This window comes from Hyaena hyaena, unplaced genomic scaffold (genome assembly GCF_003009895.1).
Source record: "Hyaena hyaena isolate Hyena2069 unplaced genomic scaffold, ASM300989v1 scaffold_355, whole genome shotgun sequence".
NCBI lineage: Eukaryota > Metazoa > Chordata > Mammalia > Carnivora > Hyaenidae > Hyaena > Hyaena hyaena.
In genome coordinates this window covers 1644084-1671279 of record NW_024080986.1, presented here as the reverse complement: position 1 = coordinate 1671279, position 27196 = coordinate 1644084, and the positions used below count along the sequence as shown (strand labels likewise).

Genomic DNA, 27196 nt, shown 5'->3' with positions numbered 1-27196 from the left:
GGCTCTGCACTATCAGCCTAGACCCCAATTTGGAGCTCGAACTCACAAAACGTGAGATCATGACCTGAGCTGAAATCAAGAGTCAGACGTTTAACCTATCGAGCTACACAGGTGCTCCTTAAATTCATTAAAAAAATTTTTTTTAATGTTTATTTATTTTTGAGAGAGAGTGAGAGACAGAGCATGATCAGGGGAAGGGTAGAGAGAGGAGACACAGAATCTGAAGCAGACGCCAGGCTCTGAGCTGTCAGCACAGAGCCTGATGCGGGGCTTGAACTTACAAACCTCAAGATCATGATCTGACCCGAAGTCGGGCACTTAACTGACTGAGCCACCCAGGTTCCTCAAATGCATTTTAATTAAAATTAATTTTAATTAAAATTAAATCAGAGTAAATATTCAGTTCTTCAGGTACATTTCAAATGCTCAATAGCCATATGTGGCTAGTGGCTACTTGTTGACAGTAAAGATACACTTTTATTGTTGTGGAAGTTTCTATTACACAATGTTAATTTCAGGTCTAAAGGTAAAAGGAATAGAGAGTCTGGCAGTGACGGCCTACACAAGTGTCCAGAGGTGGCTGTGCCAGGGGCACCTTCTTAGCCAGATCCCAGCTGCAATTGGACTTAACCACTGCAGGTCACTGTCTGTCCCCTAAACCTGAATCTGGGAGCCACCTACCCTCCTTCCAACAACTTTCTTTTCTGTTGAAGGTAACCACAGTTGTGTTCTGTTAGTTCCTGCAAGAACCCATCCTGATAGAAGGGCCTTTACGTAACATTTCCTGAAACTGAAAAACCCACACTTCAGGAAATTACTGACATTGGGTCGTTACATATTAACATAATTACTCTTGCATCTCAGAGAATAATTACCTAGAAAAAAAGTAGGTTTGGGGATAGAATTATGTAGACATGAGCTTGGTGTGAGGGTAAATGTCTTTCTCTGCCTTGACCTAGTGAGTCTTAGGCCGCAAGTTCACTAGAGCCGTGAACTGTGCTTGCCCCAAGAAGAAAACCAGGGGCTATATAGAGTGTGCTTTGTGAGAGCTCCGTGGTTCACCTTCTTCAAGGGCAAACATATAGCTAATAATCCCAAGTCTTTGATAAATCTTGATGAAAGTTACACCTGGTGCTACAGAGAATCACAGGAAAATTTTGTTCTCCACCAGGTATGGAAAACCCAAGGAAGAATTGTAGCTCCAAACTGGTGACCACCAGTAACAGCCAGCTGTGTCCAGCAGAGAAATGTCCACCTTATGAGGAGCATCTGGGTTCGAGCCAGTAGCATGGCTGACTGATAATAGAAGCAGAGTGAAGAACTGGGCTGGAGCTGAGGTCACATGTGAAACATCCTGGAGGAATGAAAAAGAAAAAAAGAAAAAAAAACCTGAGAAGCGTTCTAAAAAATAAACTCAATTTCTTACAAGGGCCCATAGGGACTCAAAGTCAGCATAATTTGGGTTTTAATGGAAACATAATCTTGCAAATTTTCAGAGGCTGAAAAGGTGAATGGTGTTTGAATTATATAAAGAAGAACCTTGTTTTGCCATCAGATGTTTTCAACAATAGAATGGACTGACTTGTGCACTAACAAGGTACTTATCACTGGAAGGACTCAGCTAGGAAATTGTGTTAACAACGATCAGTAGGAAAGATTTCCGAGTAGTGGAATTTCAAAAGTGTCCTCTCACCTAAAGATTTCGTGAACCCCTGATTCTAACTAGACTAGCCTTTACAAACCAATGTGATTTCAATTGCAAAAGTAGCAAATTTTTCCCTAAAACCCAGGGAAAACCAAGAATATCTATTAAAATACTTGGAATTTTGTGGTTAGGCTTTTCCAGTTTAACTCTCTTAATGCGTCGTACTTTCCATGTTCTTTCTGTTTCCTTTGTGAATAAAACAAACTGTAATTTTGTGTAAGTTGGGAGCTATTAAATTGCTTTAGTGGAGAGGTAAATTATTCTCAATATTATTAAAATTTTAATCAGAATATGGTGAACAAATCTTAAGGAATCCTGACCCCATTTGCTACAAAGATTAAACCATCTCTCTGTAGAAAAGCAATCATATACGCCGTTCTGATTTCTTCAGTGTTCTGCATATTTATGTTTCCAAGAACATTTCAGTCAGAGGCTGAGCAACTTGGGGAAATAGAATTATGGCGGAGTCTTCCAGGACTTTCACATGTGCAACCAACTCAGTGGATATGCTTGGAATCTGTTCCTGGCCCAGGATCAGATACATACATAAACTCCTCATAAACTCATACCACATTTTCATCCTATCTGTTTCCAAGAGTAATTCTTCACAAATGCTGGAAGCCTGCTTTGTGTTTTACTTATTTATTAATGGCCCGCATCATCTGTAATTTTTCATAACTTTGGAGACTTTAGGACTACCCTAATCTCTGCCTGTTCTGCTTTTCACATTTGTATTTTCTTTTTTTTTTAAGTTTATTTATTTACTTTGAGAGAGACAGAGGTAGAGAGTGCAAGCAGGGAAGGGGAAGAGGCAGGGAGAAGATCTGAAGCAGGTTCTGTGCTGACAGCAGAGAGCTCTATGTGGGGCTCGAACTCACGAACCATGAGATCATGGACTGAGCCAAAGTGAGGGGCTTAACCAGTTAAGTTACCCTGGCGCCCCGCATTTGCATTTTCTTTTAAGTTGCCCTCTCTCCCAGGATATATCATAAAGAAATATCAAAATAAAAAATGTTACCAACTTTTTTCACAAATTCATTCAAATATGTATACGATTTGCCAAATGGTAAGTTACCATCATGTGGTATTATTTGCATTGTTGTACATGTCCCTACTCCTATTTGTACATGTTCCTATTTCTTGTGAGTTCTGTACTTTGCCTCAGCAAGTAGATCATAAAGTCTTAAAGGGCAATGTTAATATTCCCTATATAGTCTAATAATATTTTGAGCATACTAGATATGTGATGATATTTTGATTTGATTTTTTTAAAGATTTTTTTAATGTTTATTTACTTTTGAGAGAGAGATAGAGAGACAGAGAGACATAGCAGGAGTGGAGAGGGTACCAGAGAAAGAGGGAGATACACAATCCAAAGCAGCCTCCAGGATCCCAGCTGTCAGCACAGAGCCCAATGAGCAGCTTGAACCCACGAACTATGAGATCATGACCTGAGCCAAATTCAGCCGCTTAACCAACTGAGCTACCCAGGCACCTCAATTTTATTTTTAACTATAAATATTTTCATATGAAACATGACAAAAACCATCAACAAGAAAGCATCAGTGAACAATAATAATATCAGCTAATATCTCTTGAGTACTATGTGACAGTTACTCCAAACTGCTTAATGTGAATTAACTTATTTAATCCTTCAAACACCTCTCTGACATAGGCATTACCATTATCATTAATATTTCTCCTTCAATGATGAAAAAACTGGGGCACAAGTAGTTATGTAGTTGATCCAGTGCTGCACGATACATAAAAGGGGTGAAGCCAAAATTTGAACTCCGATCCTACAGTTCAGAGCCTTGGCTTTCAAACACAAGTATGTGCTTTCTCTAAAGATGGAGAATATATTGAAGGATTTGGAAATTGAAGGATATGGAAAATGCAATTTTTTCTTACTTTTCATAAAATCTTCCCCCTGAAGGATCAGTAATCAAAGGTGACAAGGAAATTGGATGTGTGCCTTCCCTTCTAACACCAGCACCAAATAAACATCCTCTACCCCAGTACACAAGCAGACAGCATCACAAGAAGTTCAACAGTGCAGCTGCCTTAATGATAGTATGAAAGGCTGGGAGGGAATATAGGCTGCTGAGCCCTATCTGCTGCACCAGAGAGAAGGGAGTTCTATATGCCACAAAAATAAACACAAATGCCCTTTAAACATTTCTTCCTGGTGGTTTTCCCCTGAGAAATATCTTGCCTCAATACTCTAGGATTATTTTATGTCTCTGCCTTAGCCTGAGATAAAAGTATACTGAGATAAAATTATAGATCAATCCAGTTTCTCTCCCAGACACAGCTCTGTAAGTATCAGTCATTTATTTCTTCAATAAACTATTATCAGACTTTCTATGCCAGATGCTCTACCTGATTGGGGCTACAAACAAGACAAAATTCCTGCTCACGTGGAACTCACGGTTTCACCTAAAGATAGACAACTGACATACAATGGCATGGGGGAGGGAGGAAAAAAAGAAAAAGAACAGCTTCTCTTACACCAGTGAAATATAAACTTTCCTGACAAGCATTCATTCAAATACTTATTAATTCAGCAAGCACACCTCTAAAGAATATAGTATGCACAGGGTCCTGTGTAAATGATCATTTTCTTCTATAAAATGTGTCCCAGGACTGAACATAGCTTCTCAGACACACTTGACCCTTACAGAATAGCACAGAACTGTTGGTCTATCTGACTCCAAACCCAAAGGTCAGCTTATATGGAACTGTGCTTGATATTGTGCCATCATCCCACACTGAGGAGTATTCTAATAAACACTTCTATAACATCTGTCCCCAGATTTACAGTCAGTATATTGGCATGAAGGCCTTTCTGGGGAGGCCTGGGAGAAACCCCTCTCTCTGGTTACATATAAGGAATCGTGGCACTTCTTCTAGGTATCTAGTGTGCTTTGATTACATGGACTTTATGTCGATCATAAGATTTCTTATCCTAGCTAGTTGATAGAATATATAAGTCATTATTCAGGAGTTCTTCCTCACCATACCTTATTCAACTCTTCCTACTGCTACCCAAGCATATGTAGAGAACCTCATGTCAGGCACATTTTGTACATAGTTCCTTATATTGTTCTGTGTCCACTTCCCCTTTGCTTCAAATTTTATTTATCTTGCAGTTACTTTATCTTGCAATAATGTACACTTCTTTGTGAACTACTTCTATCTTGTTAAAAGTGAGATTCAGAGGAGGGATAATTAACTTGATATCTAGCTAGCTAGATGACAGATAACAATGAAAGAGAGAGAGATGGCAGATTGTTTAACATTCCTTAAATTAGATACTTTGTATCTATCACTGCTGACAAAAATGTTTATAGCTTTTAGTCATCACTGTCCTCTACTTACATGTATTCTTTAATGCTAACCCACCAGACACCTACAATGTATTAAGTCCCTTTGATTTTCCCTTGTGCATGCTTCTCATAAACTCCCTTTTCTCTCCAGCCCCATTTCTTCTGTCCTTGTTCAGATCCTATGGTTGAGTTAAGGCAGTCATTCTTCCAACTATCCTTGTAGCAAATTCAGATTGGGGCTTCTGCCACATTTGCAGTGATTGCCACAGTGACTATTTCTATGACATAACCGCTCTCTCCTTTGGGGTAAATAGGTCCCATCCTATTGTATATGTGTTCTGAATAGTTGCTATCAATTTCTTGCTTGACCTTACCTCCATGGCCACAGTATTTGACTAGAAGTACTGCATAACACTTGGAAAGGCATTTGATGGGGCACCTGGGTGGCTTAGTCAGTTAAGCACCCGACTTCAGCTCAGGTCATGATCTCACGGTTTGTGGGTTCCAGCCCCGCGTCAGGCTCTGTGCTGACAGCTAGCTCAGAGCCTGGAGCCTGCTTCAGATTCTTTGTCTCCCTCTCTCTCTGACCCTCCCCTGCTCATGCTGCCTCTCTCTCTCTCAGAAATAAATAAAACATTAAAAAAAAAAAGGCATTTGACTGCAAGAAACCAAAATTGTTCAATAGTAGTGTAAGCAAATAGAGTTTGTTTTTCTCACATAATGAGAATCCTGGAGGTAGGTAGTTGCTCACATTAGTTATAGGGGCTCAAAAATAACCTATAGTCTTCGCAATTCCCCTGACATTTCCATATACATTGCAATTCATGGTCACTAGTTGGCTACTATGGCTCAAAGCATTATATCTATTCTAGGGGCAAGAAGAAAAGCAAAAGGAAAATGCTATCCAGTCCAATCCCTTTCATCAAGAGAGCCAATAGGTTTTTAGAAACTCGTACAATACAGGAATCTCATTGGGATGAAGTAGGTTTTAAGAATATCTCCAGTGACAAAAAGAAAAAAGAAAAAACACAGAACGAGATTGTAATACTTAGCTTAAACTAATGATGATCAATTGCATGATGTTGGGCTCGCTACATCCCTAACAAACTCAAGGTTCTGTTATCAATTAAGAAGTTGGAACTAGGTATTAGATAGGCAGGTGAGCCCCAAAACTGTCAGCAGCCCAACCCGTGGCCTCACTGATTTTTCCATGGGTGAGCACATGACCCAGACCCAGCCAACAAAGCCCTTACACAAGATTTTTGAAACTGTCTGGCAAGACAGCTGCCTATAGTCACAGATTAAGCCTAATGAAGAATGTTCCGAGAGAAGGAAGCTGACATACAGAGAAGTAAAACCAAGAGATAGAAAATTCAACCAGCACTCAGGGCACTGATTCTTATAGAGTCATTGTGAAGGCCAGTTTACATATACCCTTGGGTACAGGATCCAATCAATTCTCTATTATGTTCAAACTACATCAAGTTCGATTTCTATGCCTTACAACCAAAGACTCTCAACTAACCTACTTCTTAACATGTTTCCCTGCTTCGGTCAGTCCAGCAAACAGAGCCCCTAGAGTTGTTTTTATCAAACATAAATCCAGTGATGCCACCAGTTTAAAATCTGTGATGACTTCCTCACCATCTACAAGATGAAGTTTAAACATTTTGTTATATTAAAAGCTTTTTGTACCCCGCCTTGGATACAAAACACAAATCTATGCTTTGACCATATAAAACTTGTAATACTCCTAAAATGTGCCTTCACTTTCATGCCATTATCTCCTTTATCTGAGATGTCTTTCCCCATGTTGTCCAACTAGGTAACTCCAATTAATTCCCCATAACCCAACTCAGCATAACATGCCTCTATAGCTTCCACTGTCCTACACAGGTACATTTACACCCAAACGTACATACATACACCTGCAAAAAGTCTCACTCCTGTCCTTTTCTCAGCTCTAATAGCTCATTTTGCATATCTTTATTACAACATGGATAGCACTATCCATAATTAGTAGCATAATTCCTCCCAACTAAGTGTGAGTCCTGCAAGGTCAGAGACCGAGAAAATTCAGTGAATGCTTATTTAATTGAAATAAGTGAAATACTTGCACAAGTGGAGGAAGAAAGGAACCAAAACTCATCTGAACTTTTCTCTCATTTGGCATAGAGTCGATTAAATTCCTCAGTGCTTTTTTCTTGAACTGCTATTATAGTCACTTCCCATCTTGTAATAATGTTAGTGATAATTTATAATTTAATGATTATGTCTGCCCATAATAATATGTTTATGCACAATAAACCTGGTATTGTGTTTTAGCTCAGTTTTACAGATGTAAAATATTTTGATGATTTGATTCTATAATTGGAAACTATCCTCCCATACTTATGTAAAGCATTTAGAATAAACACTTCTATATTTCCACAACATGTATTGATAATATGTGGAGTAGGGTAGAATTTAGTCGTGTGGGGCACCTACTAGGACCTTTATATAGTGTTGATATTGATCTATTGACCAAAGGCCTTTGACCCTAATTACTATAAGGTTTTAATTGAGGTATAATTGACATAAGCCTAGTTTTTTTAAAAAGTCTTACTGTGAATCTATCTCAATAAAGTTTCATCCAAGTCAGTGTTTTTTTTCCCCAAGAAACCAGTGATTTTGGAATGAGATTGAAAATACATAAATAAATGTGCTTATTTTAGAGATGAAGAAATGTAGCTACAGAAAAGCTATGTGACTTATGAAAGCTTATAGAATTGATAAATAAGAGGGCAGGTCAGTTTTCTGATAGTCAATCCAATGACTGTTTTATTATACAATAACCACCTCAATGGAAACTCTATCAAATGTCCTACTGAAACAAAGCACTGTACCTGTAGCTTTTTTTTTTTTTTCATCTACTACTCAACAAAGCTCATTTAAATAGGAAATGGTATTTCTTTGGTACAAGTGGTTTTCAATGAACCCATGGAATTTCTGAACAATCACGGCTTCTTTTTCTACATGCTCACCGACCATCTGTTAATAATCTAGTTTAATCCTAAATGTCTCTTCTAGTTATCCAAGACGCCTCTAGTCAGAATGTTTGCTCAGCTTCTTATAACCCTCAAAACGGTAAGACTTCTATACATTTTTTTTTGTTCAGAAACATTTTTGTTCAGGAGCTACATAATCCAAGGAAGCTGACTATGACTAAGGAGATATCAGCGAACAAGCTTAACAACCACAATTCTTTTTCCTTTTTTAATCTGGAAAATATTCCCTTCTCAGCTCTTGTCCTGAGTAGTTTCAGAATTACTCTATAAAAAGGGCTTACAGGCAAAAATCCATTTTGGAAGAGAGGACTACATGTTTGTCTTGAATTTGCATGCAGAACAAGTTCACTGTTTCTGCATGCAAATGTTTTGATTTAGATTGTTAACCATTCGGTATGCTTGGAGGGTATGTTATGGAGATTGGGGTAGGGAACTAAAGCACTGCCCCCAGTCATCTTTGGTGTTGTCACTGGATCCTGGCCAGTTACTTCACATGCCTGAATTCCTATCTCATCCGAGTGACATGCTTGCTTTGCAGTCAATAAGACCAAGAACTGAACAGAAGCCTGCTAATTGTCCAGACCACTCATGTCTGGTTGCCAACTGGCAGTTTCCCCTGGAACAGTAGTACATTGCTCAGTGAGAGAAGTCATTGTAGACCAACCTGAGACATTTCCATCCCCCAAGGGGAGCACAGCAGAGGGACTCAAAGACTTTGCCAACCAGAAGTCTGAAGACTTAATTTCTCCAGGGAGGAGCAGCCTACTGTGCAAGCCAATAAAATCACAAACCAAGAAATCCAGACTATAAAATGCCTCTTCAAAAAATTCACACTGTGATGGAGGTAAGGATTAGATCTATCCTGAAATCTTCTCAGTTTGAATGCAGATGAATGGAAGAAGAAGAGGAAGAGGATGAAGAAGATTAACAAGAACAAAAACAAGGGGAAAGAGGTAGAGGATAAAGAAGAACAAGAAGGGGAAGGAGGAAGAGGAGAAGAAGAAGAGGAAGAGGAAGAGGAAGAGGAAGAAGAAGAAGAAGAAGAAGAAGAAGAAGAAGAAGAAGAAGAAGAAGAAGAAAGAGGAGGAAGAGGAAGGGATGGGGAAAGGAGGGGAAGAAAGGAAAGGAGAAGGACGAGGGGAGGAGAGGAAGGGAATAGAGGAGGAAGAGAAGGAGGAGGAAAAGCAGCAGTAAGAGTTTTACAAAAAGAGAAAGTTAACAATCAGTTTTCAATGAAAAGTTCTTTGGAGAATGAATAAATGACACGTCCAGCCATGGTTCGTATTATACCTCTTGCCTGAGTTTGCCTATAAGCCACATAATTATTGTATATTTTATAGATACACATACCCTTACACATGTACCTACAACCTTGATTTAGTGAGGAAAAAAAGTAAATACAGGAACCTTGTTTCTCAGGTGTCCGGGCAATGGGGCCAAAGATTATCTCTCAGTCTAAACCAATCTCCTAAATTTATAAGTTTAAAGGCATTTCCTTCATTTGTTATTGTCAGGGCCAACTCCGGGGAAAAGGCCCTAGGCAAGTATTAATCTGTGTGCACATTCATAATTAGATCAAGTTAACAATATTTTGAATGTTGGAATTCCTTTCTTTTGAAAAGGAATATAGATAAAACATCACTCTCAGATGGGAACGGTGAAGACCTAGGAAGTAGAAAGACTCAATGTCATGTTTTTGTCTGATTTTGGTGATGTTAGGAAGAAGTGGGTAGATTTCATTGTCTTCATGTGGATCACAAGTACTTTGTGTCTGGGTAAGCCAGTTTCCTTCTGCTTTAGAAACAGTCTCTCAGACACCAGTGTCAGAGTGCCCCTAAAATGGTAATTTCATAATCTCCAGGGGTGATCCCAGACATGACCTTTAAAACACAATTAAACTAACCAGCCATTTCCACGTTTTTCCAGGACTCAGAAATTATGTTATTTAATTAAATTTATCAGTCGCTAAAAGGAACCATGCACCAGCCATCGTTTATTTGTTTCTAATTAAATTTATAGTTATTATTTTAACTTTTTTCTTATTTTTTCTTTAATTTCTGACACTTGATATAGTGGGAGGCTATCAAACTCAAGTTTGTACAGAAATAGGTTAGACTTTTCTATTTCCTGGATAATTACTAACAAGAATGTTATTAGCCTGTGTTGAAGAGAAGCCCTATCCCCAGTGTTAAGTCAGGACTGTTTTCAGAGGCCGAAGACTTTCCTTAATGTGGAAACTAAAGAATTAGCAGAAGGCCTTAGAGAACACTTTCAACTCTTAAAACATCTTTTTTTTTTTTTTTTTTGTCTACCCTGTAGGTTTTCCAGCAGAGTTAAACATGTGGAAAAACATTTTGCAAAGAAAAATGTGAAGTGCATGTTCATGGGAAATCTTTACTCCACCCAGGAAAAGATAAATGCTACTTAACGGCTACTCTTTAAGAGTGAGATGTTTATCGAAATAAGGGAGGCTAATTGTCAAAAATGATGAGAAACAAATGTGAAAATCCCTGTATTTGGAACACTAGCTACATGAAGCACTCAAACAACCAAATGCTTTTTTTTTTTTGAAAGAAGAGGCATAGTTTTAGAAGTTGCCATCGTTTGGAAAAAGTGTTCAGTTTAAGAGTGAAAAAAAAAAGAACATGGGTGTTGAGGGACATAGAGTAAGAAACAAGGAACAAGGGTGCCAAAGTTCTCTTCTCTGAAACATTAGGGCACCGCTTGAATATCAGTTTAGCATTTCTATAATATTCAGTGACATCCCAGATCAGTCCTGCTGAAGACATGTACTAAAGAGGCTGATAAGTGAGCGCTGCTGGAGATACGACAAAGTTCTCTGTGGAGTTGAGATGTATAACACTGCTTGTCTATGTTCTCAGTGTTTGCAAGGGTTTGTTATTACTTTCCAGAGCATTTAGGCTGGAGTTGTTCAAACTGGCACTATTGACATTTGAGGAGGCTAATTCTTTGTTGAGAGAAGACTGTCCCGTACATCGTAGGATGTTGAGCAGCAATCTGCCACCCTGGCCTCTATCCACAAGATGCCAGTAGCAGCCCCACTGAGCAGTGACAACCAAAAATGTCCCCAGACATTTCCAAATGTCCCTGGGAGGGAGGGGGTATAGGAAATTGCTCCTGATTAAAATCTACTTTGCTAGAGGATAAACCGTTGATTAGGATTCTCAGATAAACTCTGTGTTGTGGATTTGCAAGTGCCTTCAGCAAAGATGCAAAATTCATGAGAACAAAATAACCCTAGTCGCACCTAAAATGTCAGTAAGTTGAGGATCCATTTTTGTCAGGTAATAAGGATTGCTTCTGGTCCTTCCACAGACTTTGGTTCCGGCTGCATCGTTTGTCACTGGTGTGACCAAGAACGTGTTATCTGACCTTTCAATAACCCTTAGTTTTCCTCAATGCAAGATGAGGTCAGCATCTGTCTCAAAGGATTGTTGGAAGGATCAAATCAAGGATCAAAAAAAGCCTACCTTAATACTCACTGGACGTCACTTAATAAGTCATCATCTATTATGACACAATTCATATTCAGGTTCAATGAAGCAGATGTCATCTTTTTTTTTTTTTTTTACAACTAACCCAGTCAGTATCGACAGATCTCATTAACTTTCAAGTTTAAATAATCATACACGAGGACCTACAAATAATTAGAGCTCTTTCCAGCTTGTAATTGACTTGCCTTTAGTTACCCTCGTGTTGGATGGGTATTAGTCATTTGTTGCTATGCCATCAGCCCCCAGGTTTTGTTTTCAGTGAGATGCCTAGCAAAACAGTCAACATCAACTTAACTGCAGTTTGATAAGCCACAGAACTGTTTTCATAAACTCACAGTGTGCTTTAGGAATGGGTAGATGTTGGGGCGCCTGGGTGGCTCAGTCAGTAAGGCCTTTGACTTCAGCTCGGGTCATGATCTCATGGCTCATGGGTTTGAGCCCACATCAGGCTCTGTGCTGACAGCCAGTTCAGAGCCTGAAGCCTGGCTTGTGTCTCCCTCTCTCTCTGACCCTCCCCTGATCATGCTGTCTCTCTCTCTCTCTCTCTCTCTCAAAAATAAATAAAACATTAAAAAAATAAACATTAAAAAAGAATGGGTGGATGTTGACCAAGAATACCCTACTGGGAGGTCCACCTCATGATAATGCAGGTACAGTATTCTCCTGAAATCACGGAGCAGTTGCAATTACTCAAAGCTTAGCTTTAAATAGAAATACACCTGCCAGAGGAGAGAGGACTGGAAGGACTCGCAGCAAGTCAGAGCAGACAATGATTCAAGGGACGAGAAGAAACAGGACGATCTGAGGTGGTCCCTGCTCATTTTTGCTGAAAATTTCCCAAAGACTGTGCTGTTCAGGATTGTGCAAGAGGACCAGTGACTACTATGTGAAGCAAAATATTCTTCTTTACAAAAGCTTTCCAGAGAGATTAGAATGTTTATGACACTTGGAGGGTAGCCAAGCCAGTGTAAATTCCAGCACAGCACGGAGAAGTGATCAGGTTTACAACCTGTGGTCTATACATTGGGCAAGCATGCCAGAAAGCTCCCTGAGAGTGGTATTACCTGGCAAGCTCTTTGGGGGGATTTGACAAGGGAAAGATGATTCCTCATCTACAACCACTTCTATCTGGGAGAATCTCTGCTTTCACCAGCTGTGCAAACCTCCCCCCAGGAAGATGTCTGAGGTCTTTACCTTGGTGTAACCAGTGAAACCAAGAAGTAATTGCTATTCACCTGGCTCTTTCCATCTCATCTCCAGCTCTAGAAGTTGGTGCCTACTCATCTGTATGGGCAAGACCCTCCACGGCAGCAAGAAACAGAAATAGAGCTCACATCAGCATAGGCCAAATGCAAATTTATTGACTCAGTGAAAGAAAGAATTGACTCAGGAAAAGATGATTCTCGATCAAACGAGAGAATACAAGCCCAAACTCCTACATCGCAGTGTGAGGGTGCGGTAAGCATTTCTCAGAAGAAGGGGACTGCTGTTCTGGGCATCCAAAACCAAAGATGTCTATCCCTACATTCAATAACATCCCACAAGTAATGTTGATGTATGGCAGTATCGGTGCTTTGGATCAGGCCCACTGCCTGCTTTCGTAAATAAAGTTTTATTACATACAGCCAGGTGCATTCATTTATGCATGATCTATGGCTGTGTTTGCCCTGCAATGGCAGAGTTAAATAGTTTGCTATAAAGACCATGGTGCCGACAAAGCCTGTATCTACTGGCTGACTCTTCACAGAAAAAATGTGCTCACTCCTGCTTTAAATAATTCTCTTGGAGATTACCTAGATTTAAAATCTGGCTTAAGTAAATCCAAAAGGTTTGACAAACCTTTCTAGTCCCTAAATGTTTTCTTTGAAAGAAAACGAGTTCTGTGTTTATTCCTGTACTTTCTCTGAGACATCTACTTGTTCACATCCCCTATTTTTAAAGGATAAAACCATGAGGCAACACATTTACATTTTTAAACTTGTTTTGTATTTTGTAAGTGTGATCACTTGTGAACCCCAAATAAATAGGCTTCCCATCACCCTGATTATGTAGGAGGCATGTGTATTATTGTTAGGATTCCCCACTTCAACTCTTTTTTTTTCCCTTTAAATAATTAACTAATTTCAAAACAGGTAAGAAAGGACCTTTCATACATTTAAATCTCTTGCAAAGTCCATAATGTCTGGACAGGATTTGATTGAAATAAATGTCTTTATTCTTAGTGATTTAATTATTACTGATTAAAATAATCTTATTTTTCCCAGGCTTGACTTAAACATCCCTGGGAGTTGTCCACAATTCAAGATTTCAAAAGGGACTTGTCCTAAAGACTCTGCAAGGGGCTTCCTTTTAGTCTACAATTTTCTTTCTGTAACTGCTAAAATTGCCTGGCAATCGAGCTGGAGTTCATGAGAATTTTTGTGGGTTTCATAATGGGCTAGATAGTCCATGCCCTATTTCTTCTTACTTGTCCTCATATTCAATGACTTAATGAGAAAACAGAGGGAGGTAGAAAAAAAATACAAAATAAAATAATAAACTAAATTAAATTAAATTATGTAGGAAGAATATTCTACTCTTTTTTGCCTCTAAAAATTTTCTCGATGCTCCAGTTTAAGCTATCAATGAATTTTATACAATGGTAAAATTTAACTTTAAAAAGTTATTTCAGGGGCACCCGGGTGGCATGGTTGGTTGAGCATCTGACTTCAGCTCAGGTCATGGTCTCACAGATCTCACAGTTCATAGGTTCGAGCTCCACATGGATTCTGTGCTGACAGCTCAGAGCCTGAATCCTGCTTTTGATTCTGTCTTCCTCTCTCTCTCTCTCTCTCTGCCCCTCCTCCACTCATTCTCTCTTTCTCTCAAAAAATAAAATAAACATTAAAAACTTCTTAAAAAGCTACTTCCAAGACAACAAAATAATGAAAAAAAATTTGTTGAGAGTGTGCTACATTCAAGCAAAGCACTGTTTAAGATACTGGTGATTATAAGGATGTCTAAGACACCTTCATCCTCAACAAGTTCCCAATCTACAAGGAAGATGAACAGACAGATATAGCTCAAATCACACTTCGAAAATCAAACTTTGATGGAGGAAAGGAAAAGTGCTATGGGAACACAATGAAGAGAACAATGAATTCAAAGTAGGAAGGAGGCAGCCTCCCTAGAAAATGTTCCCCAGGGAACATGCATTGGAATTCAATCTTAAAACATCTGATATGTGTGTGAAAGGGTGTGGATGAGGGCTCTGGTTTACTGTGCTTCGAGGAGAGATAATACCATGAACAAAAGCAAAGAGATGTGTGTTCCTCTTTCAATGACTTACCATATTGCATTGAAATTACTTGTTCATGGGTCTGCCTTTCCCACCAAATTTTCAGTTCCTAAGAAGGGGCCACATCTTCTCTATCACTTGTGATATTAGAGCTTCACATGTAGGCACCCCTTGAATTCAGCAATCCTGAGTCGATCCTGGGATTCAGTCTGTTTCTTGTTTAACTTATTTCAGTTGTAATTCAAGTTTTCCAAAATTCAAGCTTTAAAAAAACTATAAATTCTAATCCCTGCTTAAATCTTACCAGCTTACAAGGGCCCTATATTTATCCTCTCAGTTCCTCAGTTTCCTAATCTACCAGTTGGGAAGAGGGGAGGGTACACGACAGGGGAAGAGTAATCACACATTTCAACAATCAGGATAAATGAGACAACACGTATCAAGACAACATACTAACTCCGTGTTAGATGCAGTAGATCATTAATTTGGCATCATTTCTTTTCTTTTAAAATGGAGAGCAGAAAATGGGTTTTCCACATGCTCAGTACTAACACAGGATTTTCTAAAACTGTCCCAAGGACCTCTTTCCCTTGTGAGCCCTTTAAAAAGTATTCCATAAGGGCACCTGAGTGTCTCAGTCAGCTAAGCTCCCGACTTCAGCTCAGTTCATGATGATCTTGCAGTTTGTGAGTTCTAGCCGGCATCAGGCTCTGGGCTCACGGCCTGCTTTGGATTCTGTGTCTCCCTCTCTCTCTCTGCCCCTCCCCGCCTCATATTCTGTTTCTCTCTCTCTCAAAAATACATAAATATAAATTAATCAATTAATAAAAGTATTTCAGAGTTGAGTGCATTTGGGGATGTTGGTACCATAGCCCCCTCCTGAGCAGTTACAGGGCACATCAGCATATTAAAGCCTCAAGTGAATCCTAGTAAGCAAGTCTGTTTAGCTTTATTTATTCCAATGTTCTTCAAACGTATTTGATCACAGACTTCTTCTCCATGATACTAGCACCCATGAAGACATATTTTATGAACTCAGGTCTAAAGAGGACGTTCTTGGCTCACTACTGTCATTTACTGCCCTCTTCCCAAATATTCTTGCCCTTATTCACATGTTATTGCATAAGTAGACATAGCAGGAAGGTAATTTTTTTGATTGTTCATTTGTTTTGTTTTGTTTTGTTGACTCCGAATAGCTGTTTTACTAAGTCATGTGTCCTGTTTTCTTAAGCATGACTTACATAATATTCCATTCATACTGAGCATTTTAAAAAAATCAAAGCAGAGTAATTAAGGACCAAGTTATTGTAAGGTTTATAGTTTCTCTCTATCACTCTCTCTTTCTCTCTCTTTTAAATCTGCACTCTTTGGGTTTATGTATTTATTTTTAATGGAAAGATTAAAAGCAAGTTCCAGGAAAATCTCCTTAATGACTCACCCCACCCATGGCTAGCTGGGCTTCTCATTTCTACCCCCTGCCACTGTCAGTGAAATCTACGCAACACTGTTATCATTTGTCATTCAACACTCCCTAATGTGTCTATGTGAGGTTCAGCCCTCTTTCATCAGTGTTTCACTTTTTACTTATTTTACTTTCACTATTAGCCACTAGTCCCAGCCTGAGGATATTTTCATCTTGCAGAAAAATATGCGTACTAATGATGCCTCTCCTCTTGCATTGTGAAATCAGTACATTAAAAATATCTCTTTCATAAGCTCAAAACTTTAGTTACGAAAAAATGCCAGAAAAATTTTATAAAATGTAGCAGAAAAACAATAGAAGATTAGCACAAAATACACAAATATATGTTTGAAAATGTGGAAAATACTTTCACCTTCCCCTTTCCCTGCTAGTGTTCCACACAGGGCTCTAGGCTTCCCAGCAGTGAAATAACATCCAACTTATCTTTTTACCCCCGGGGCTCAGGGTAGTGTCTTGTGCATAATGTGCTCCCAAATATTATTTGCTGAACTGAACTTTTTATATTTTTTAACATTTATTTATTTTTGAGGGTGGGGGGGAGGGCAGAGAGAGAGAGGGAGACAGAATCAGAAATAGGCTCCAGGCTCTGAGCTGTCAGCAAAACCCCGAGGCAAGGCTTTAACTCACAGAACACCAGATCATGACCTGAGCCAAAGTTGGATGCTTTACCGACTGGGCCACCCAGGTGCCCCTGAAGAGTAATGAATTCTAATTTTATATCAACTTTCTGAGTCTTTACATGAACAGAATCTGAGTAAATCAGTTAGAAAAGCAAAAGTAGCCCATATGTCCTGAAACTCAAGTCATTCTTAATAATTAATCACCCCAAGAAAAATAAAATATATTTTACATTTGTGTTAGAAATAATCTCCGTTTGAAAAATAACATCTTGGGGCACCTGGGTGGCTTAGTCGGTTAAGCATCTGACTTCAGCTCAGGTCATGATCTCGCAGTTCGTGGGTTCAAGCTCCGTGTTGGGCTTTGTGCTGATAGCTCAGCGCCTGGAGCCTGCTTCGGATTCTCTCTCTCTGACCCTCCCCTGCTTACCCTGTCTCTTTCTCTCTTTCTCTCTCTCTCTCTCTCTCAGAAATAAATAAAACCTTAAAAAAAATAAGAATAACATCTTGATTATCCAGAATTTGCAGCTGGGTGTTATCTTGCTCTTCTCAGCTTCAGGACAAAGCGGTGGGAAAGAGAAAGAAAGAAAAGAGATGAGGAGAGAGGAATATGGAGAAAGAGGGAAGAAAGGAGGGAAGTAGGGAGGAAGGAATGACCAAGCCAAGGAAAAAGGAATGAAGGAAGGAAAAAAAGAAGCTGGTATCAAGGTTGCTTGTTTATTTCAAACACCTTTGACAGATTGTTCATGAGTGAGTCTAAATTAGGTTGAACTATTAGTCTTCCTCAAGCTTCAGTATTGTAGAGTCAACTTCAAAAGGGAAAATTCTGATGATGAATTTACCTTTACCATTAATCCACCATCAATAAAATTCAACAGTGAATGCCAAAATAAATTCAGTAAAAAAAAATAATATCAATGAATTTTTAAATCTTTTGCTTATATTTGCTTCCGCATTTATTGCTCTTGAACTTTCCCAAGTTTCCTTGTCATACACTAACAAGAAAGATCCATGATGGACTTTTCTTCACAGTGTGAACCTTTTGAATACGGTGCTGACTGCTTCTGCTGCTCTTTTCACTTGAACATCTATCTTGTGAGCCAAAGGACAGCCCAAAACTCCCATTCCTTCTCTGTCACCAATTATGGTAGAACCATCTTTTGCCTGGCATTCCATGGTATCAGTTTGCCCCCATATACCCAAAACAGTGTATTCATGTAATGAGTCCACTCCTATTATTTTCTTCACTACTCTGTAACAATGAGTGCTCAATTTCACTTTTATGGTGTCCAATCAAAATTTCAATTTCTTAACTATTTTAAGAACATTTCTGTAATTAAAATTGCCAAAAGAGGGGCACCATGGTAGCTCAGTCAGTTAAGCATCCAACTCTTGGTTTTGGCTCAGGTCATGGTCTCAGGGTTTGTGGGTTTCTGTGCTGATGGTGCAGAGCCTGCTTGGGATTCTCTCTCTCTCCCTCTCTCTCTTCTGGTCTCCTGCTCATGTTTTCTCACTCTGTCTCTCTGTCTCTCTGTCTCTCTCTCAAAATAAATAAAAAACTTAATTTAAAAAAATACTTACAAAGCTGGAAAAGAAATTCATCTTAATGACTAGTTTGACACAAATGCTGTTTTGACATTAGACTGGACAAAGAACATTAAGAATTAAATACTAAGTCCTTAGATGATCTTTCAGCATTGGTATCAGGAACAGAGACCCTGAAACTATATAGCAGTCTTTAGGTGATCTGGCCTACAATACATATACATTATTTAATTCAGTGAAGTGAAAACATACACACACATACAAAAATGTTCTCATAGAATTTGTACACACAAGAAAACAGAATATTCCAATTTGAAAAAAATCCTGTTATAGGTATGTTGTCTTGAACCTTAAATTTATTTTTAAAATAATGATCCTTATATTTTGCACATTCCAATTATCAAGGAAACTCTTGATTGTACTGACTTTATTTTCTAAGATAGAATTGGGGGGGGAGCTTATTTTTTAAAGTTTTTATAAATAATTTTAGAAATATTTTCCTCCTTAAAATGTTGCTTAACTTTTAAAGTTTATTTACTTATTTTCAGAGAAAGAGAGAACGTGTATGGGAGGAGCAGAGAGAGGAAGTGAGAGAGAGTCAGTGCAGATCCTGATGTGAAGCATGAACTCATGAACCATGAGATCATGACCTGAGCTGAAACCAAGAATCAGAGGCTTAACCCACTGAGCCACCCGGACTCCTCAAAATACTGTTTAATTTGAAATTTTAGTTTATCAACACTCTCCACTTGTCAAGAATTTTGTGTTTCCCCTGAGCGGGTCCCAGTTGCCAAGACTTGTAATTCGGTTTTTAAGTAGTAAAATTGTCCATCCAAAACCTGATAACAAGGGAGTTCATTGTAACACTTGTAACGTTTTCTGTATTTTGTACTTCTTGTAACAGATTTTTTTTATCAGTTTGTAACTAATAGAATTTCTTTCTCTCTTTTTTTTGTGACTAAAAATTTTCCTTTAAAAGTCGTATTCCTTAAGGGTTTTATATTGCTGATCATTTCCTTTTTGTTCCAACTTGGATGTTTCTCTTGGTGGTGTAATCATTCTTTAAGGAAACTATCCCTTTATCTAAACAGGTCATCATTCAAAATGTCTATGTCATTTCAATCCACAAAGGATTGAAAGTAGAACCAAATATCAATATGCAGTGAAAGAACTATGTGAGTATTTGGAATCTGGCTTTGCTTCGCAAAAAAAGCTAGTTTGCTTTCCAGAACACCACCCAGATAGTATCAAATCACATTAACTAACCATGTGGACCCATTCCAAAAAACCAATTTCAGAGTCACTGGGTTTTCTGACTTTGAACAAGATAATGTCATTTCTATTGACACGATTTACTGAAATTCAAATTTAATGCAGCCTGGACTATGGTCATTACCCATAACTACCTAGAGTTATCTTGCATTATGAGACCTAGCACAGTTTCTGTTTTTCTCTGATATGACCAACTTTCCTTTCTGCGAAGTTAATTTATATGAAATGGTACATTTAGAAATAAATATGAAAGTATCCTTGAGGCATGAAAAACTTGCTCCTCTTGAGGGTTTTCTGGTTTGGTGGTACTCAGTTGGTTTGTTTTCTTTTTATTCCCAGAGTTAACACAAATCAGCAATTTGTAATGCCCTAATTGCAACCAAGACTGAAAACTTAATGCCAATAATACCGATAAGCAACTTGAAGAAAATCATTAAGTACTGGGCTAGCTATTAATGCTGATGATGATCATAATAATGATATTTTATGCCTCTGTAGTGTCTTTACTCAGAGCATCTCAGAGGACTTTATTGCTAACTACTTTGATCTTACCCAAATAAATCTGCTGTTTCATGTATATACCACTTCTGTAAAGTTGCTTCAAATATCAGCATTAATCAAAAACACAGAATCCCTCACTTCTAAAATTTCAACGATTTACACGCTTAGCTTATTTAAAGAATACCTGTGCACTTTTTGATGTTCCAGAAACAGATTGTTTTCTGGGCATTGATTATAGGTGTTATCAGAGTTAAACATCTATTATTGTAAGAAGTACCAAACCAACTATAGATATTTACATCTCTTTTCTAGGCAAGGATAGAAATTCTAATGACCTATAAAAGCAAATCTTGGAGAAATCTGTCTGATCTCAATAAAACGTAGGCATTTTGTTGTTGCTATTTTTCCAACTTGAATATCTGAGTAGCAGAACTGTTTGTACTTTTTTAAAATATATATACACACACAAAGTCTTTGGGTTTAATGGTGGTCTGCCATATTGTAAGATACCCCAGCAGTGAGAGTACTCTACGAATAATATTTCTTCCTTTGCGCTATGTGGATCTTTCCAAGGGTACACCTGATAGAAAAGGGCAGCCTTGACCAAAGGGTACATTTTGCTCTGTAATAAAGGTTTCAAGTAGCTAATGGTCTCCTGATAGAATCTATACTCAAGTTCCCCAGGGTCACTCATGGGCAATCCCAAATATTTGGGTTGGTCATTTCACCAATGTTACACAAACAACAACAAACCCCAATACCCAGTAGGATTACTGAAAGGACTAAAAAAGTTAAAGACTGAGGAAGTTCCTAACTTCAGCTAGACATCCATGACGGCTTATGTGCCAGGGGAACAATCCCACTGAAAATTAAATTAAAACAGAACAAAGCAAAACAAAATAGAAAACAGACTGAAATAATAACAGAAAATTCAATTGCTGTCTTACGACCAAGTATCTTAACTGGGGTTCCACGAATGGCCACTTCTCTAGATAGGTTATAAGCAAAACTGGAGGTGAATATGTACATGGGAATTCTTCTAGAGTGTATCCGTCTCATCAGAGACTCTAAAGAGTCCCGGGCCAAACAGAGTTCAGATACCACTGTCTTACAATGATAATAGTGTATTCAATAGCAGTGACAGATTGACAGGAAAACCCTATCCCTCCTTCCCTACCCATCACACTCTTACACATTCACTAAAGGGAAGGAAAAAAAGTTGTACACATTGCAATACTTGATAATTTCGTGACTGGTGCTGATAATTTCCTGAAGATTTTACCTGTAAAGGAAAGTGTGCAGCCCATGAACCCTGCACCACTGGTCTTCCATCATCTGGACACACTAGCTTGATTGATGTGTTCTCTTCCTCCTCTATCCTTCATATCTGTATATCTGCTTCCACTAATTTCTGGATAAACAGAACTTAAAATATTGACATGCAGCTAGATGGAGACACACAGTGTTTGTGAATCCCAGTGCCTGGGGTTTGTGGAGTAGCTTATAGTCTTAAAGCATTTACTGTGAGTTAGGATATGATTCATTTTCATTTTGTGGATTAGAAAATGGAGCTCTGAATGGTTAAATGAGTTGTCCAATTGTAGTCAGCTGGTGCAAGACAGAGCCAGGGCCCAAGCCTAGGAAGTCCCAATTCAAAATCTTATTCCACCAATTGAGATCGTTTTTTCCCAAAGAAATGCAGCCTGGCCCTCTTTCCCCACGATACTCCATAAAAAAGCGTTACAAAATCAAATGCATCTCAATTAACATGGCTCTGGACTTAAAGATATAAAGGCCTGAAAGACAACAACAACAACAAAACAACGGCTTAACTTTCTTACCCCACATGTAACTGGAAGACCCGTATAGAACAAAAGTACCAAATGATGCCAAACTACATCAGGTTGTGTACTTGAAAGTAACCCCTCATGATGGAGAGTTGGGATAGGCAATAACTGTTTATTCCACTTTCCCTAACCACCTTCCCAAAACATGTTCTTTGAGTGAATTAGCCACCAAAAGGCAGAGTTTTCTCTCATCCACCTGCTTTAGTTTATCAAAGTGTTTAGTCAACACTACTCTGGATCTCAAGCCCCTCCCCCAGTATCAGTCCTCTCCTTGAGGTTGGTCTCCTCAAGGCCAATTCTACTACAACCAAACCTGCTATGATTTTTGACAGATCAATCTATCTAAATTATAGGCCAGGTGACATTAGTCCCCTGCTTTAAAATGCTTTACTGATGGTGACCTACTGCAGAATAGAATATTGAGCGCTTCTATAATCTGGATTCAAGTCACTTTTTCAATTTTGTCTTTCTATCCTGCTACATTGAAGATGGCAAATATGTAGCATATTCATCATCATGTACCCCCCACCCCAGGCACATCTTCATTCAATGACTGGTTGTTGAAAACCTACTGTGCGCATGGACTCTGTTAAGCTCCAGGAATATCATAGGCGTGTGGTTCCTGACCTCATAGAGCTCATGGCTAAGTGCAGAAGGTAGGCAGTCAACAAGAAAATAGATGCGCTATAGTAAGCATTTCTAAGGAAACAAAATTGTTCCTGAATATGGAAATGGAGATGCGGCTTGTGGAAGAGAGGAAAGCATCTAGTTAAATAAGATAATTGGGGAAGACAATAGCTAAAGGTGCAGCATTCAAAGAAAAGGAAGTCATCTCTGCAAAAGAGCATTTCAGATTGAGGAACAAGCATGTGTGAGGAGCCTACAATGGGAAAGAGCTTGCAGAATGGGCCAGTCTGAATGGAGAGCGAGCGACCAGGGCTGAAGCCTCCAATGAGGCAAAGTCTATGCCATGGAGGTTTGTAGACCCATGAACAGAATGAGTGTTTTTACCCAGTGTAATGAGAAGTCAACAAATAGTTTTAAGCAGAGAAGTGCCCCAATCGGATTAATACTTTTTTAAAAATCAAGGAGACATTGATAACCAAGAGAAGCCTCTGTCATCAAAAGGAACTTAAAATAGAATAGTAATAATGCTGAAAAGCAGAAGTACTGAAATGGGAAGAATTGATACAGGTTGTTGTATGAGTATGTGTTTACTTCAGATTTTCTGCTAACAAAAAGTAAGTCTAGAAAATTTTAGAAGATCCATTTTAGGCTTCAAACAATCTAAAGTCTATCCAGCCTGGAAGTATGTTCTTGCATATTCTGTATGGAGACGAGGTGAAAGTTGGAGCTTTTAGGCACAACTTCAACTCTTTGGGCCCAAATCTTTTGTAGGGGAGTGAGGGTGGGGGCAAGAATAGAGTGCAGATACATTATACACAAATACATTATAAGCCAAGCTTAGCCTGAATTTCTGAGCATAAAAACACATGGTATTCCTAAGCAAATTCCATATATAAAATTAGCTAACATCTAAGGAAATCTACCATCTAAGAAAAGTCTGCAGAACCCCTGGAATATCAAAAGGAGGAAGCCCACAGAACTCCCACCAATTTTGAGTAACACCTGACTGAGCTAGGATCAAATCCTTTGTATGTTTACAGCCTTTCTAACATTGGAGATGCTTTTTTCTCTTTTTCAAGTCTGATGTAAAATATATACATATATATATTTTGGACAAAACTGTGGAGTAAACCCTAGGAAGAAGGTGTGGAAATGGATTTTCAACAAATGTGCTATAGAATCAAGCTAGCACCTGAGCAGGAGGTAGCGTTGACCCCCTGAAGGGTCAGGCCTTGTTTGCAGACCAGTGAGGCCCTTTGAGGTTGCAATCAGCTTGCTTGCAGTTGGACCTAAATGGTCATATCACTGAAGACACAGCGCGAGGTGTCTAACCCTTCTCTGAGACTGCTGTGCGGGCCCATGTCAACACCGGGCCTCGTTGCCTGGATTCTACATGATTTTTACTATTGACCCTCCAGTTCCTGTGGCTCTGAATCAATAGCTTTTTGTTACTGAAGCTTCCCTCATAAACATATGAGCAAGGCCAGAAAGAGAAAGTGCACTTTTCCTGAGTCCCAAAATGCTCTTGCTCCCCCTGTAGAGTTCCGGGATGTGGCTGTGAGTGTTGGCATGTATGGAAACGGAGAAGCAAATCTTCCCCCACAGCACCTTAATGTGAGTTACAAAACGCACGAATCCAGAGCGCCAGCTTAGCATTTGTTGACTCTCTCGTGGCCAGTTCCAAATCTGCCGGGTGGGTGTCCCTGCAGCAGGGCCCCTAACACGGTCCCTGAGGGAGTCACGTGCAATACCGCGATTAAGCTCTGTTTCGGGGGCTTTCTTCGTGATGCCAACAGAGTATGTGACCCCCACTTAACTTCCTAACCTTTCCTTTTGATCGAATTCCCAGGTAAGCTATAGCAATTCCAAACTGCAGCCAATTGAGTTTGAAGATATTACAAATAAGCTTCCACAGCTGTGGCAGTATTAAACAAAATAATTTCCTACCAGGCACGGTGGGCTGCTTGGAACAGCCTCGTAAGGCTCGACTAGCAGTCTGGAGTCTGTTGGTGCTACTCAGCTCTCGGTATAAAATATCACTCACCCAACACAATTTGCTTAGAATCTTGCTCAATGACTACTTGAGGCTGGAGTTATTAAAGTGACAGTCTGAGGAAATCCATTTAAGATTTTATGCCACCTTTCTACGATATGGTAAAGAATTTTCTCTAGCTTTTACAAAGCTGTGTTCCTTTCAATGCTGTCATGTTTGCCTGATACACCAAGCGCTTCATGGTCAGCCAGGGAACTTGAGACGGCATCTGCCATAGCTGGCATGTAGGAGCCATCCATCACAGGAGACCGTTCTTCCAAGAGCAATGCTGCTGCTGCTTCTACGTATAAAAACCACAAAACAACATCAGAGGCTTATCTTCCTTAGGAAACCACATGAAGATGGGATGTGCTGTTTTCTAAGTGGAAAAACAAACAAAACCGTGGCAACACAACATTATCAAGAGCTAACGGGATTAGGAAAACAGATACCTTAAGTAATCAAGATAAATTCATTAATTTAAAAAATGTCCCTTGTTGAAAATTGCTTAGCCTGTTCTAAGAATGTAATACTTTGGTTCTTTTGTATTGATATTTGGCAAAAGATAAGGCTTTATATTTGCACAATTCTTTCTCTGGAGCCTGGGTACTTGGGCTAAATCCTGGTTCGTCGCTTCTTAGTTGTTAAATTTAAGCCACTAAATTCACTCTATCTGTGTTTCTTCTATAAGCCGGGGGGCAATTTTAATAAAGTCACCGAACTGATGGGAGGGTTAAATAAGTTAATGCACATAGAAAGCTAGAATACTATGTGGCCCACCATAGGAAGAGTCAAATAATTATCAGATGCTATTGCTATTCCTCTTGCTGTCATTTTTCGCCATCTTCATCTTCATCTTCATCTTCATCTTCATCATTTCTGTCTTCCTGATGAATTTCCACAATAAAACAGTAAAGAGCTATAGGCAATGTGTTCTAATATAAAAATAAAATAAACTGAAGAATGAATGGATGAGTGAGTGTATGGATAAATATTTAATTTTTTATTCTTTAAAAAGTGCTTTATTTATTTTTTTTAATATAATTTATTGTCAAGTTAGCTAACATACAGTGTATACAGTGTGCTCTTGGCTTCTGGAGTAGATTCCCAGGATTCATCGCTTACATACAACACCCAGTGCTCATCCCAACAAGTGCCCTCCTCAATGCCCATCACCCATTTTCCCCTCTCCTCCCCACCATCAACCCTCAATTTGTTCTCAGTATTTAAGAGTCTCTTAAGGTTTGCTTCTCTTCCTCTCTGTAACTTTTTTTTTCCCTTCCCTTCCCCCATGGTCTTCTATTAAGTTTCTCAAGTTCCACATATGAGTGAAAACATATGATATCTGTCTTTCTCTGACTGACTTATTTCACTCAGCATAATGCCCTCCAGTTCCACCCATGTTGTTGCAAATGGCAAGATTTCATTCTTTCTCATTGCCAAGTAGTATTCCATTGTGTACATAAAGCACATCATCTTTATCCATTCATCAGTTGATGGACATTTGGACTCTTTCCATAATTTGGCTTTTGTTAGTAGTGCTGCTATAAACATTGGGGTACATGTTCCCCTATGAATCAGCACTTCTATGTCCTTTGGATAAATTCCTAGTAGTGCTAGTGCTGGTCATAGGGTAATTCTATTTTTAATTTTTTGAGGAACTTCTATACTGTTTTCCAGAACGGCTGCACCAGTTTGCATTCCCACCAACAGTGCAAGAGGGTTCCCGTTTCTCCACATCCTCGCCAACATCTGTTGTTTCCTGAGTTGTTATTTTTACCCATTCTGACTGATGTGCGGTGGTATCCAATGTGATTTTGATTTGTATTTCCCTGATGATGAGTGATGTTGAACATCTTTTTATGTGCCTGCTAGCCATCTGTATGTCTTCTTTGGAAAAGTGTCTATTCATGTCGTCTGCCCATTTATTCACTGGATTATTTGTTTTTGGGGGGTTGAGTTCTTTGTAGATTTTGGATACTAACTCTTTATCCCGTATGTAATTTACAAATATCTTCTCCCATTCCATCGGTTGCCTTTCAACTTTGTTTATTGTTTCCTTTGCAGTGCAGAAAGTTTTTATCTTGATGAGATAAATCTTGATGAGGACCCAATAGTTCATTCTTGCTTTTATTTCCCTTGCCTTCAGAGATGTATCAGTAAGGAGCTGCTGCACTGAGGTCAGAGAGATTGTTGCCTGTTTTCTCTAGGGCTTTGATGGTTTCCTATCTTACATTTAGTTCTTTCATCTACTTTGAGTTTATTTTTGTGTATGGTATAAGAAAGTTATTTCTTTCATTCTTCTGCATGTTGCTGTCCAGTTCTCCCAGCACTATTTGATAAAGAGATTGTCTTTTTTCCATCAGATACTCTTTCCTACTTTGTCAAATATTAGTTGA

The 27196-nt window shown here is 38.9% G+C and overlaps 1 long non-coding RNA gene across 1 annotated transcript in view; it reads right to left on the bottom strand.

Moving 5' to 3' along the window:
- Positions 1-349: 349 nt before the first annotated feature.
- The window catches only part of LOC120243736, a 37935-nt gene continuing 11088 nt past the window's right edge, over positions 350-27196 (bottom strand). The window contains exon 4 of the long non-coding RNA XR_005531382.1: positions 350-1354. This is a non-coding gene — a long non-coding RNA (uncharacterized LOC120243736). The remainder of the gene's footprint in view (positions 1355-27196) is intronic.